The sequence below is a fragment of the Schistocerca americana genome, chromosome X (genome assembly GCF_021461395.2).
Source record: "Schistocerca americana isolate TAMUIC-IGC-003095 chromosome X, iqSchAmer2.1, whole genome shotgun sequence".
Lineage (NCBI taxonomy): Eukaryota > Metazoa > Arthropoda > Insecta > Orthoptera > Acrididae > Schistocerca > Schistocerca americana.
In genome coordinates, this window is record NC_060130.1 from 810,396,298 (window position 1) to 810,410,101 (window position 13,804).

Here is a 13,804-nt window from a genome sequence, read left to right on the forward strand (position 1 = left end):
AGACATACATACATACAGATAAACAGTGTTTCCAACAAGCTAAGCTCAGTGATACCTACAATGAAACAAATGGGTCAGTATGAACATCAAGGCCTCTGGGCCACTGTCTACCATTGACTTTTCGAACTACACATGCAAATGAAATCACAGTATGAGGAAACACAGCCATCACAGAAATGAAAATAATGTTCATACTACATCAGAAAGTCATTCGAATTATATTGAAAAAGAAGCAAAAAGAATATTGTAGAAACTGTTTCAAAGATCTTAGTATTTTGACATTTCCATTAGTGTATACTCATGTGCGGCTCAGTTCATGAGCAGAGAATCAGCAAAAGTTCAGTCGGTGAGTGATAAATTGTGCACACCACTTTATGAAAAACTAGAACCAGAAATTAGTGTTGAAAAGTAAACTAGAATTTAGACTACTTACGTACCATATAAGATTAACAAAAATGCTTTTTTTAAAATCTGGGGTATGTACTTAAATCGTTTAACATTATGTATGTACTGTGCAAGCTGTTAAATCTATTTACTGTATATTGGTCGGTTGGTAGATTTGGGAGAAGGGACCAAACAGCCAGGTCATCGGTCCCATCGGATTAGGGAAATATGGGGAAAGAAATCGACTGTGCCCTTTCCAAAGAACCATCTTGGCATTTGCCTGAAGCGATTTAGGGAAATCACGGAAAACTTAAATCAGGATGGCCAGACGTGGGTTTGAACTGTAGTCCTCCCAAATGCGAGTCCAGTGTAGTGTTCTAACCACTGCACTAAAGAGAGTGAGATTTTTTTAAGCGTAATGACATGTGCTGTGGTACAATTACATACCTGTACAAACTGTAATGTATGGGAGCAATAAAAATCACAGTCACCATTTGAAAGGCATTGTGCAATGTTTTCACGTCACGTTCGTTAGGTGTGAATTGACCTTTAACTTCCTACCTCAATTATTATCAGCGCATTCAATATTCATTGCAAACCGAAAGTTGAAGGAAAGCGCTACTTCTGCTGTAGCTGATCGGGAAATAACATGGAATCGTATCCTGTTATAACTCATCGGAAAATAAAAGGGAGTCATAAAACGTGTACTCATAGTGATGCTGTAGTTAACCTCTTCCACGAATCCTCGTACAACCGGACGACATTGAAGCATAATGATATGCCGAATCTTGAAGTGGTGATCTTTGGTGTTAGGACTCACCACCTTTGGGTGGAACGAAATTGGTCAAAGATTGTGAAGTACAATGTTAGGGCGTGTTGTTATTGAATGTGTGGGTTGAACAGTTCGGGAAATGGGTCACACCCTGCTTTGACGTTAATGTGTCTGGGAGACGCTGTGCATACATTGTTGCTGTTAGTCGGAGTTTGTGTTGCAACTGACAAGGAATTATTCATTGTAAGTAATTTGGTTGTTTCCCAGCACCATGGAAAATGTACTTTGACGATAGATTGTTTCGGGGTTCAAATATAGTAGTGTATTGATACATGTATCTTCCTGTCATGTATAGTTGTGTCATTTGTATTGAATGTATGACGGACGTAAGGCTGGTTCCGGTTTGAACTGTGTGTAGATGACATCACATCTTCTCTAATCGTAGGATTGTCTCATTTGACCCTAGTGACATTTACATCTGACACTGGTGAATGAAATTGGAAACTGAAAGTTCGTTGTATGGCTTTAGATTATTAATTTGTTGAGGTTAATGTATATTATTTATACCGTGTCATTTTGTTATATTTCACGTAAATCGTAAAGGGAGAATTCATAATGTGAGGTTCTGGTGTTTACACAGAATTGTTTGTGTTGAATGACACATGAGAAGAGTGTAATTTAATTAATATAGAAATGTAATCTCCGTCAGTGTTTTAGTTATTTTTATTTGGTAGCGTACGTTTGAAAGCGAGAGATACACTTGGTGCGGGCTCCTGTGACGCAGGTAGTTCAGGTACTGAGTTGCAGTAACCTGAAGGAAACTACAAACGATGAACTATACTGTTTATCATGTGGTCGCTACTCACAATACTGCTGTTTCACTGACGTCAATCGGGTATGTAAGCGGCGTTTATCAATTGTGTATGGAAGTGAGCATAATCTCTATACTGATTAAGTGTTGATTCGCCAAATTTTAGAATCGTTAAATAATAGCGCCGTTTGGTATTTTCTGCGACCTGTCTAAGGCATTTGAATGAGTCACAGTATTCTGCAGGAACTGAAGTTTTATGGAATTAATGGTATAGCCAACCAATGGATAATCTCATATCTTACAGATAGAATGCTGTTTTTAGTAGTTCAACCAATGTAATTAGGTGGCATTCTGAATGGGGAGAAATAAAGTATGGGGCTCCCAAGGCTTACTCATAATCGACTATTGTTGCTCATATATGTAAACAATCTTCTAATAGACAACAAGCACAATTAGTTCTTTTTGTAGATGACATTAGTATAGTAATCAATCCAAGCATACATACAGAAATACAAAAATAGTAAACAATGTTCTCAAAAGTATCATTGAGTTGTTTTCTGTAAATGGTCTCACCCTCAGCTTTAAAAAGATGCAACACATTCAGTGATAAGCGTAACATGTGCTGAGGAAATAATAAACATGGTGGAAGCTACGGAATTCTTTGGTGTCCATTTGATAATTTAAACTGGAAAAAGCACATTTTGGAACTCCTAAAACTATTTCATTCAGCCACATTTTCTTGTAGAATCATTGCAAATCTTGGGGAGAGACAAATCACTAAATTTACATATTTTCATCCAATAATGTCATATGGAATAATATTCTCGGGTATCTCATCTTTAAGAAAGAAAGTGTTCATTGTGCAAAAACATGCCGTAAGAATATGTTGTTCTTGCCCATGATCATATTGTAGACACCTGTTTGAGTTGGGCATTCTAACTAATGCTTCACAGTATATTTATTCCCTCATGAAGTTTGTTGTAAATAATCCACTATAGTTCTAAAGGAACAATGATGTGCGTAACTATAATACCAGAAGGAAAAATGACATTCATTACTCCACATTAAGATTGTCTTTGACACAAAAAGGGGTGCACAATGCTGCAACAAAAAGTTTTGATCACTTACCCAGTGATATCAAAGTAAAATCTGAAAACAAATTGAAAAAGTTTTTCCTTGACAAGTCCTTGTAAGATTTAAAATGAAATATAATCTGTGGAACATAAAACTGTGTGTTTCTTCGTGCTGTGCTGGATTCCATGGCAGGGCCCTTATTTTGTATGTGTTGTTACACAGTTATTATAGTGTAGCAATAATTGTAACAGGTCTGTGAGCTGGATTTGTTAGTTATTGTACACATGGGGTGACGTAGACTGTTTAAGCATGATGGTAGTCCAAATCCCCATTGAGTCAACCAAGTTTAAAATTTCTTTGATTTTCCAAAATTATTAAGGCAAAAGATGGAGTAGTTCCACTAAAAAGGAAAGTAGACTTCCTTCATACTTGCGGTTGAGTGTCACTTTTTCTAAAGACCTTGTCATTACGTTACATTACATTAATGCTTGGGCTGTTGATCACGAATAAGATATTTCGTAATTATGTGGAATGTGTCAGCCTAAGATAAGTTTTCTGTAGCCAATAATTTTGTTGCTCCTTCATATCTAAAATTTCATTTATTGAGTAGGAGGGGTTGTCATTCAGATCTGCCTTTTTTCTAGTATTGTAGCTATGCACTTCGCTATTATTTTTGTGCTGGGATGATTTATTAACAAATTTCATGAAAGTGTGTGTATTGCAAAGAAACTGTGAATAACCAGAGTTCCTTAAATAAATGTGTACTAGGTGACCTTGGGTAGGCTCCAGCTATCATTCTGATTACACGCTTTTGTGTGAAGTATACTTTTCTCTTAATGATGAATTACCCCAAAATATGATGCCATTTGAAATCTGTGAATGAAAGTAGGCCTATTTACTGATATGTTTATCACCAAAATTTGTAATAATCCAGAAAAACATAAGTAGCTGTACTCAAACGTTTCAGCAGTTCATCAATGTGCACAGTCAAAAATTTGGAATATTCTGTCTTAGCAGCAGACTTACGTTAAGTCTATATTTATCCATGGTATTATGTCATTTACGGTACAGAACTATGTATACTGTGCTGTCTCAAAATTTAGTGAGGTGCCACTTGCAGAGCTGCAATTTTCAGAAAGACATTACTTGCAATTTCCTCAGCTAATTCTTGATTAGATTATTCAGTTTTCGTTCCATGGACCCAAAAAATGAGATGATTCTCATGGGTGTGGAACATGTTTGTTGGGTATAATCAGCAAAAAGAACTAGCTTTGCATCTTCACGAATATAGTGGCAAGTCATTAATATATATTAAGAACAATAAGGGACTAAAGAATTCTTGATATCTCTCCAGTTAGTGGACTCTATTGATTATTTCTGTAGTGATTGTAATAAAAATAAAAAAGGAGAAAAAAATATTGCAATGGAGTACTTGTTCTGGTTTCAGTATGCTTAGAAATGTTAATGTCAACACAACAACTTAATCATTTTTATCACATTACAGTCTGGCTGGAATGGAAACTGCAAACAAATTTTACACAGTTGTTACAGATTGCTTTTATTTTGTCTACATTTCATGCATGCAAGGAATGCCCTTGTCTCTTGTAGTGAGTTGGTGATTCATAGGTGCACTCTCTCCTTCAGGCTCATGAGGGCAAGGTCACTTTTTACGCCCTCCTATTGAGTAAGGTGCACAAGCAGTCGTCACAACAGCAACAGGAATTGCCATCTGTTCTGATTTGAAGTCTTTGTGGGTGATGTAACACCCCTTTAATCATTGGTTATACCAGCAATGTATGTGCAACAGTAAGACAGGCCAACCCCTGGTGATGAATTTCACGCTATATGTGCCCACAAGTTGATCCGTGATGTCAATGCCCCCTTGTGTTTATTCTAATGCTCCATTACAGAATGCCTTTTTGTATCACCAACTACAGTTGCTGAGTGAAGGGAGGAGACAAGTATAACTGCTTATGATTTCTTTGGTCCGTATGATAATACTAGTGATAAGGAATTGGAGATCTAACATAGTGGATTTGACTGCTAGCAGTCCTATCACTAATAGTACGCTACTGAAAAAATTGTTGGCTACAGTATTGCATCATTGTTGAACCATCTTGTAGTTGGATCTTTTATGACTCTGTAACCCAGGTAGTCTTCCTGGCTGGGTTGTTTTCTCAAGTAAATCTGCCCATTCAATGGAAAAACAGTTCCATCTCTTACTAATTTCTTTGGTATAGATATCTCCATTGCTCTCCATACTATTCCTTTGAATTTAAGCCACATATGGTCTATGTTCAGTCAGATGGGAAGGTGTGGAGGCTTAAGAAGATACCAAGTGAATTTTTATCTGCTTTTTTAAAATAGATATATTGTGTAAATTGGTTCTATTTCGTACTGGGCGCATGGTACAGTAAACAGTTATCAGTCTTTTGAAATACAAGTGTCAGTTGCAAAATCATTAATTACAGAAAGTAATGCTTTTCAACCTTTTGGGGCATCATCAGAGTGATGTAGGGGTAAAAAATGATGAATAGTGAGGCATAAACAGATAAAAATGGGGAAACTGGAGTTAATATAAAAACACAAGAGGCAAAAGTTCCAGGCTGTGCATCCTTCTCTACAATTAATCATAACTAGGAACTTGCGTAAAAATTATTTGGAAAACCAACATTTGTCTATTAATGCTCATATGTCGCTAGGATAAAATTTTATAAGGAACCGTCATCCTATTGTCATGAGATATATGACAGCACTACGGGACCTGGACCTGTGAGTACAGTGCCAAGTATAATTAGTCTGCTGGCCAGGAAGAATGTGACAAACCAAGATAAATTTAAGAAATCTTACTTCAGGAGATCATACGATTGAGAACAGGATATGTCGGTCCTCCAAGCCGGCCACACAGAGCTGTAGAGGCAAGATTATACACCTGTAGTAGCAGACATTACAAGGCAGACGGCATTTGCTAACCATTGTGCTTACAAAAAGCAATTACATAACTAAATTACATGTGTGGAAGGCAGATTATGTAGAACAATGAATTATTAAACCTGAATTTAGTGCAAGAATATTAATAGAATAGGTGAAAATTCGGTACAGATAAAAGGTATCTGACTTGTAAAATTTTTAAAACCTATCAAGCAGTAAAACTTAAAATGACACTGAAACATTAATCAGACAAATAAAATCAGTTAAAAGGTAAGGAATTAAAAAAAATGTAGCATCATATTCACAATAAAAGCTATTGGTGGGTACCATAATATAAGAAGACTGGTTTCTGCTAACCAGTTGACCATTCAACGAAATAAATTTCCCTGTACCAGAGGGTTTCAGAATGTAAATTCCTTCCAAAATATTTCTAAGCCCTTTGCCTTTGCTGGCAGTAGGGAGTACATGTGAATTGCTCAACATTGGATAGTTATGCCCACTAGATTTTAGGTGCTGTGCAAAGGCTGAATTCTGTTTAATTTGTGCATACTTGTTGAGCAAATGTTCGTTAAATCTGATTAAAAATTTCTTACCAGTCTGGCCCACATAGGAAGTCTCACAGCCGGCGCACTATTGTGCAAACCATGGATTCAGCGTGTTTGTCTTTAGTAGATATTTTATTATGGATGTACTGATGCTGGACTCTGTTGATGAAAAGGTGACATCCAAACAGTATTTTCCAAATAGATTTGCAAGGATGTAAGATAAGGTGCCTACAAAAGGATTTTAAAAAATCTAGTAATCTTCTGTAACAGACCTAATAGGAGTTTGGATTCATCAGGATTGGTTCAATAATATTAGGGTTGTATTTGTTGCTGACAGCAATATTCTTAAGGTTACCAATTCTTTCTCAGTGGACTACTGACTTGGGGAAAGTTCTGTGATGCAGTGAATCACTGATTTGAAGAAACTCACTTTGTGATGATATGAATGACAAGAAGAGGAATTAATAACCAACTTCTAATAGTAATTGTAAATCTAAGTAATTGATAATCTTGTCAACCATTACCTCATGGGCGAAGGCCCTCTGAGGGTGAGAGTTAGGGTGGTTACAATCGTCAACTAGACACGGAACCTTGTCCACAGTACCATCAAAGATGATAAAAATGTCATCAACATAATGCCTATTGAAAAGTGTGTGTTTAGATGTAATTGTATTGTTCTTCAGATAGTCACCTTCTAAATAATTAACAAAAACATTGGTATTAAAGCCCGCCAGACAGCTACCCATGGCTAAACCCTTGTGTTGCTTATAAAACTGATGATTGAATGAAAAATAGTTATATGAAGTGAGTAATTTAAGAAGGGAGATGGTTTCGGTGGTCTCATCTAATGTGAGCTGATGCTGTCTACAAAGATTTTTCAGTAAGAGTAATAGTCTCATTGATGAGAATATTCATATATAGATTCTTTAATATCTAAAGACAACAGAAAGCAGTCGGGGGGGGGGGGGGGGGTTGTCCACACATGACTAATAAGAGCTTTCCTGATACAAATAGCAAAACATTCTTCAGAAACATTTTGCAGCAGCTGCAGTAAATATTTAGAAATTGGTTCTCCTGGGTTCCCTATCCCATAAGAAATTGGACGAATCTTGTAGCCTGGTTTGCATCCTCACTAAAGCTTTAGGGTTCATGACTTTCAACTTTGCGGTGACCTCAGAACCCGTGTTATTAGGGCAGGCCTCAAGACAAGTTTTTAGTTCTTTAGCTATGCCTCAGTGTCTATTTCTTTAATGTTATTATGTTCAAAGAAAGTGTGTTTTAGCTATATAGTCTTCTTTGTGAAGAATGACTGAAGTATTACCATTGTCAGCACGAATTATCATTGTATAATCAGATCTTAGCTTGCCATTGAGGATAGTGAGTACAAGATATTCTTTATTTCTATGACTATTTTGTGTAGCCCTTTGGATGAATTCACTTGCTCTACAGGGTGTTACAAAAAGGCACGGACAAACTTTCAGGAAACATTCCTCACACATAAATAAAGAAGAGGTTATGTCCACATGTGTCCGGAAACGCTAGATTTCCACGTTAAAGCTCATTTTAGTTTTGTCAGTATGTACTGTACTTCCTCGATTCACTGCCAGTTGGCCCAATTGTGCAATCATGTCACCAACACAGATTTTCTGTGAACGTTTGGGCAGGCATTGTTGGCGATGTCTTGATTGGACCCCATGTTCTTCCACCTACGCTCAATGGAGCACGTTACCATGATTTCATACGGGATACTCTACCTGTGCTGCTAGAACATGTGCCTTTACAAGTACGACACAACATGTGGTTCATGCACGATGGAGCTCCTGCACATTTCAGTCGAAGTGTTCGTACGCTTCTCAACAACAGATTCGGTGACCGATGTATTGGTAGAGGCGGACCAATTCCATGGCCTCCATGCTCTCCTGACCTCAATCCTCTTGACTTTCATTTATGGGGGCATTTGAAAGCTCTTGTCTACGCAACCCCGGTACCAAATGTAGAGTCTTCGTGCTCGTATTGTGGACAGCTGTGTTACAATACACAATTCTGCAGGACTGCATCAGCGCATCAGGGATTCCATGCAATGGAGGGTGGATGCATGTATCCTCGCTAACGGAGGACATTTTGAACATTTCCTGTAGCAAAGTGTTTGAAGTCACGCTGGTACGTTCTGTTGCTGTGTGTTTCCATTCCATGATTAATGTGATTTGAAGAGAAGTAATAAAATGAGCTCTAACATGGAAAGTAAGTGTTTCCGGACACATGTCCACATAACATATTTTCTTTCTTTGTGTGTGAGGAGTGTTTCCTGAATGTTTGGCTGTACCTTTTTGTAACACCCTGTATATGATACTTTTATTTTGTTGGCCTTACTGCATGGGGTGGTATCAAGTGCCATTTTCAAATCACATCTAGACCTGTAGTGGTCTTTTCATTAAGTTTTGGTTGACTGCAATACTTTACACCTTTCTTCAGTAGCTGCATTTCTTGTGTACTAAACTCTTATTTTAGTTAGGCAAAGGGAAAATGCACTGCTGTGCTAGCATATCGCATTTTAGTGAAGTTATAGTCAGCTTCTTTTAACTTGTGCAACTTCTTAGTGTGTGTTTGAGTGATAGATGGGCTAACTTCCCATAAGACACAATTAAGGATTTTAAATGAATTATATAAAAGATCACTAGTTAAAATCCTTACAGCAATAAAATAGGCTCTGTAAGATAAGAGATCAAGCTCACCTCTTCCTTAATAAAGTTTCTTGATTTCGTTAGAAATAAGGATTTTACTACATTTCACCATGTCTTTACTGGAGCACTGATCCTTGCATATGTTCAAATGTTCACGAATATGTACAGGAAGTAAATGCCCATGGAGGCACTGTTTGCTAAATTGTATATTCATAGAAGTCTTCATTAATTTTAACTTGTAGGCACCTTATCATATGGCCTTGCAAATCTATTTAAAGAATATGGTGTGGACATTGCCTTTTCATCAACAAACGAAATCCAACATCAGTACATCCATAATAAAATACCTACTAAAGACTAATACGCGGAATCTGGGGTTTACACAATAGCATGTGGACTGTGAAGCTTCATATGTGGGCCAGAGTGGTAGGAAATTTTGAACCAGATTTGGTGAAAATTTGCTTAACAAGTATGGACAAATAGAGCAGAATTTAGTCTCTGCAGGGCACCTAAAATCTAGTGGGCACTGTTCTCCAACGTTGAGCAAATCACATGTACACCATACTGCCAGCAGAGGGAAAGGACTTTAGAAATCTTGGAGAGGGAATAGAAATTCGGAAACACTCTGGTACTGGGAAATGCATTTTGCTCAGTGTTCTATTGGTTAGCAGAAACCAGTCTTATGATATGGTACCCACTATTCCAACCCACCAATAGCTTTCATTGTAAATGTGATGCTACTTTTTTATTCCTTATCTTTTAACTGGTTTCATTTGTCTGATCAAGGTTTGTGTCATTTTAGGTTTTACTGCTTGACAGGTTTTAAAACTTTGACATTTCATAGATACCTTTTTAGCTGTAATAAATTTGTGGTTTTGCGCCTGTTTTATTAGTACTCTTGCACTAAATTCAGTTTTAATAATTTGTAATGTCTGCTACTACGGGCGCGTATAATCTCGTTTCTGTGGCCCTGTGGGTGTGGCCGGCTTGGGGGGCTGATGTATCCTGTACTCAACTGCATTATCTACTATTTGTCAGCTGTACGCAACACTCCATGCTGTGTACGCCGGAACACTGTTGGCTCTGTGTTAAGTAAGATTTCTTAAATTTTTTTGGTTTGTCATAGTTTTCCTGTCCAGCAGACAGTGTAGTTATACTTGGCATTGTACTCTGTTCCACGTACTGTAGTGCTGTTGTTCATCCCATGACAATAGGATGATGGTTCCTCCTAAAATTTTATCTTAGTGCCATATGTGGGCATTAATGGACAGATGTTGGTTTTCCACATTTATTTTTATGTAAGTACATAGTTAGGGTGAATTGTAGAGTTGGATGCACAGCCTGTAACTTTGCCTCTTTTGTGTTTTTATATCAACCTCATTTCCTCATTTTAATCTGTTTATGCCTCACTGTCGTCATTTTTCACCCCTAGATCAGTCCGATGATGCCCCAGAAGGGTGAAAAGGGTGAAAAGCATTTCCTGTAAATGAAAAAGATTTTGCAACCAAGACTGTCTTATTTCGAGATACATATTTTGTGTTTATTTTTTTGTGGGTTTGGATGTTTATGGTATTAGGTCTTGCTACAATGACCTTACTTACTAATCCCTGTATCTGTTACAAAGCTCTGTATTTGCTCAGGTTTATTTGTTGCTGGGAGGTAAAATATGTTTTCACAACCATTTACGCTTTGAGTTGGCTCCTGATGTAATTGTTCAAAATAATGTTTGAAGAAAACATTTAGTATGATTTTACATTACATTTAATGCCTACCACTGACCTTAAACATTTGTTCTGGTCAACATATCAAGGCCCCTCAAGGGGTCCACAACTCTCTTGTGGATATGTGCATGGCGAGCATGGGTCCCTATCTCCCCCCCCCCCCCCCCCCCCCCCCGGGTCACCCCGCCTCTCTCCTTCCATTTCCCCTTCTCCCTGTCTTTGGGAGTATGTTTTGTGCCTACGTCCGGAGATGGCACTTATGACTATAAGCCTAGTTTCTCTTCTTTGCTCTCTCTGCAAGAAAGTCTCTGTCCTCACTTTGTCCTTCTCTTTTCCTTGCCTCTTCTCTTTACCCTGTTCTCCACTGCAGCATTTGAGACCTCTTCTTTCCTTTTCTTTGTTCCTCCCTTTCTTTGTCTTTCCTCCCTGTGCGTGTCTGAAGGCCGACTCACACGTAACCGGTGATGGGTAATGCGTAATTCCGCGCTCTGGGTAGACAGGCAGGACATGTATGTACCCACTGGTAAAGGCCAAGCCCAGGGAGGGGTGCTTACCCGAGCTGGTACCTTCCAAACATGCGGAATGGTCCCACTGTCCGTTTCTCCGGATGTGTGACCTGAGGTGTGGACAATCACCCATGGGAGGAGTACCCCCAGACAGGCTCCCCATGAGGAAGGAGCATGCCATTGGAGACGTCGGTAATCATAGGGGATACTTTCGGAATGGTTTCCTCTGTCTAAAACTTCTGCCCCCAAGTAAAAGCTCGATGAGAACCGGCCACGGACAATCTTTCCATCAGTGCCAAAGTTGCTAGTTGTTTCTCGGGCTGATGAAGGTAAAGACTTCCCCACAGTCAACCCTTTCATTATTTAGAAAGGTGTCAACACATTTGCTGGTCCTGTAAAGTCTTTTTCCCAATTATGAAATGGCACCTTGTTGTTTGAAACAGTCGGTGCCCTCCAGGCACAAAAACTGCTGTGAACTACACTGCTACTCACCTTCCCTGTCCGGTTGGAAGTGCACCGCACTTTAAATTCATCATGCGGGGTGGTTTATACATGCTCATTCAATGGATTGTCCAACGAGGACATTCAAAACTACCTTTCTGACCAGGGCATAATGGCTGTATGTAGTCCTACAGAGGGTTGACAAGGACTTGATACCGACGTTTGACAAAGTTCAACTTCCATCAAACATTAAAGTGGGATATGAGAGAATTTCAATTTGCCCTTACATCCCCAACCCCACACGTTGCTATCGGTGTCAGTGGTTAATTATGCCAACCAGTCATGTTCCAATATGGCCAAATGTATTACATATAAGAGGGGTGCCCATGAGGGTGATCGTCCACCTCCATCCCCTCATTGTATCAACTGTATGGGCGACCACACTGCTTCGTCTAGAGATTGCCCTATTTTTAATGATAATGAATTATTCAGGAAATCTGACTGAAGGAAAAGGTGTCTACCTTTGCTGCTCCTAAGTTATTCACCAGTAGAAAACCCCGGTGGGTAATATAGCACTGTCCTTGTGCATCTGCTCTGCCTACTAAGGTGGTAGCCACACAGACTTAGGATCTCACTTTGTGTCACAGTCGTCAGATCAGCCAGCCTAAAGATTGCCCATTCAATGTCTCCACTATCACCTGCTCATTCTAAGGCTCACCCCTCATCGGCTCCTGCTAAATCATGGGCCCAAAAATTGGATGCCTGGACATCCAAAAAAAGAGCCTACTCGTGAAGATTCTTTTACGTACCCTGACCTCACAACCATTGATTCCTCCCTTATCTCAATGTCCTGCTTCCAAGAAGGCTCATATGAAACAAAGTTCCTCTCCTTCTCTGCCATGGCGTGTTTCCTCTATACCACCACCCAGCGGTAGCTGCCCTCAGCCGTTTTCCATGTTGCCAAGACGCACAGCTGGCAGCTGATCAAACAGCTGATCACTGGCGGCAGGAGCTGCCCCTGAACATCCTATGGATCAGGATCTTCTGCCTTTGACTGAATGCCGTTCCACGCCGTTGGCCGCCAGCTCTCAGCGGTCATTGAGTTGACAACAGCTGTGATGAGCTGTTTACCTTTTCTGTCCTCCCTATGCCAATTTTCCATTGGCATATCCGCAGAATTCGCTCCAATTTGGATGAATTGTTGATCCATTTATGATCCTAGTCCCTGGTTGTCTTCTGTCTTCAGGAAACAAAGCTACATCCACATGATCGCTTTGTCTTCCCTCATTTCCAATGTGTCCGGTATGATCTCCCCTCTGTTGATGTCACTCCGGCACACGGGGGACTTGATTCTTCTCCATGATACTATCCATTATCACCCAGTCACCTTAAACAGTTGCTTCCAAGCTGTGCTGTACGTCTTCCCCTTTCTGGATACGCCTTCTCTCTTTGTACTGTATACGTTCCATTGTGTACACCAATGACAAGAGGCGATCTCCTACATCTACATCTACATCGGTACTCCGCAAGCCACCCAACGGTGTGTGGCGGAGGGCACTTTACGTGGTCAGCTCCTGCCCCCTGTTTGCTGGTTGGGGACTTCAGTGGCCCCCTCCCACCTGCTTTGGGACCCCTGTGTCCTTGTCCATGAAGCTCTTCGACGAAGCGGATCTTGTTTGTCTCAACACTGGGAAACCTACCTTTTTGTCTGTCTCCACGTCAACCTTCTCTCGTTTGGACCTTCCGGTCGGTACTGTTCAACTAGCTCAGCACTTTGATTGGTTTACTCTCGCCGATAGACACTAGTGACACATTTTCCATGTGTCCTTCGATTACAGCTAAAATTGCCATATATGTGCCCAAGTCGCTGGAAGTTTTCCCAAGCCTATTGGACATTTTTCTCCTCTCTAGCAACATTCAATGACCGTCAGTTTCTTA

General features: G+C 39.6%; 1 protein-coding gene across 2 annotated transcripts in view; it reads left to right on the top strand.

Moving 5' to 3' along the window:
* The first annotated feature begins 1,272 nt into the window (after positions 1-1,272).
* The window catches only part of LOC124555148 (disks large-associated protein 1-like), a 93,575-nt gene continuing 81,043 nt past the window's right edge, over positions 1,273-13,804 (top strand). The window contains exon 1 of one of the 2 annotated variants that reach the window (XM_047128965.1): positions 1,273-1,399. The gene's annotated coding sequence lies outside the window, so the exon portion shown is untranslated. The remainder of the gene's footprint in view (positions 1,400-13,804) is intronic. The other variant, XM_047128966.1, reaches the window with a different exon arrangement.